At 39.6% G+C, this 1,488-nt stretch overlaps 1 pseudogene; it reads right to left on the bottom strand.

Annotated features, from left to right (window-relative positions):
* Positions 1 to 528: 528 nt before the first annotated feature.
* LOC110584416 lies at positions 529 to 1,202 on the bottom strand (annotated as a pseudogene).
* Positions 1,203 to 1,488: the final 286 nt, after the last annotated feature.

The following is a 1,488-nucleotide window of genomic DNA, read 5'->3' as shown; positions in this document are numbered from 1 at the left end:
AAAGTGAGTTTTAAAATTGTCTACACAAGCAGATATTTCATTTCTGTTCTGGTTTATAGACTAGCTACTTATAATAAAGTTTATTTGTAAATAAAATGTTTATAATAAACAGCTTATCCGTCGTGAGAGCCAATTACTTCTCCTAAGCCCTGGTGTAAAATAGATGCATTTCAAATATGGAATGTTTCACATACAGATATTAGACTTTTAAAAATGGTAATCCTGGGGCGCCTGGGAGGCTCAGATGGTTAAGCATCTGCCTTTGGTTCACGTCATGATCTCAGGGTCCTGGGATTGACCCTGAGTCAGGCTCCCCGCTCAGCAGGGAATCTGCTTCTCTCTCTCCCTCTGCAGCTCCCCCTGCTCATGTTCTCTCTCTCTCTGTCTCAAATGAATAAATAAAATCTTTTTTGCAAAAATGATCATCTTAAAAATTCCCCATGCTCCATTATATTGCAAAGCTGAAATTCATCTACTTCTTATAAAAAGTATTTTGTTCATTCAAGCAGCATTTTGCCCCAATCTCCTTCAATTTCCTTCTATCATACCCTATAGTGGACCTACAAGTTTACTGTGCACATGCATTAAACCTTGAAGTAGTTTACAATAGTAACTCTTAGTTCTAAAGTAGCATCTTCATCATAGACAAATGTAGTTCAGAGATGATGCTGGAAAGATGACACAGTCCACACATGGTTGACTCCTTCCATTGTTGTGCATGGGGCAAATGCCTTGTGTGTACCTATTATGAGAAACATTACCTCCAACAGATAGGTCTACTCAGCCAGCTTCCTTTCTTTTTCTTTTCTTTTCAAACGCATCACATTCTGTTTGTAAATCTGCAGTATTCCCATCGAAGATATGAGCATTTTAGGATCTATATCAATATGCTTTAAAAAGTTATTCCACGGGCGCCTGGGTGGCTCAGTCATTAAGCATCTGCCTTCGGCTCAGGTCATGATCCCAGGATCCTGGGATCGAGCCCCACGTTGGGCTCCATGCTCAGCAGGAAGCCTGCTTCTCCCTTTCCCACTCCCCCTGCTTGTGTTCCCTCTCTCGCTCTCTCCCTCTGTCAAATAAATAAAATCTTAAATAAATAAATAAATAAATAAAAAGTTATTCCACACCAAGGAATGGTAGCTTTCAGGACAATTGATGGGAAATTCTACATATTCATCCATGTTAAATGTCTTCACGTGTTTAAAAGAGCGGTCTCCTTGTGATGTTCTGTTAGTTGACAACTATTAGGTTTTTTTATAAGATACTAATGATGTATGTTAGTACACCTGGTAGACCAACCAGCTCTTCTGATGCTGGGGCAGCAGGAACCCCTGATAACTTTTTCAGAGCAAAAAGTCATCTGATTTGTCCCACATTATTAAATACTCAACTGTGCTGATTTCATTCTTCCCCCTTGGCAAGAGTTGGAAATGATCACTTACACACATCAGCTTCTGAACTTCCAATGATTAACAGAGTAACTTGGGT

This window comes from Neomonachus schauinslandi, chromosome 13 (genome assembly GCF_002201575.2).
Source record: "Neomonachus schauinslandi chromosome 13, ASM220157v2, whole genome shotgun sequence".
In the NCBI taxonomy this organism is placed as follows: Eukaryota; Metazoa; Chordata; class Mammalia; order Carnivora; family Phocidae; genus Neomonachus; species Neomonachus schauinslandi.
This window is presented reverse-complemented; position numbering and strand designations above follow the sequence as displayed.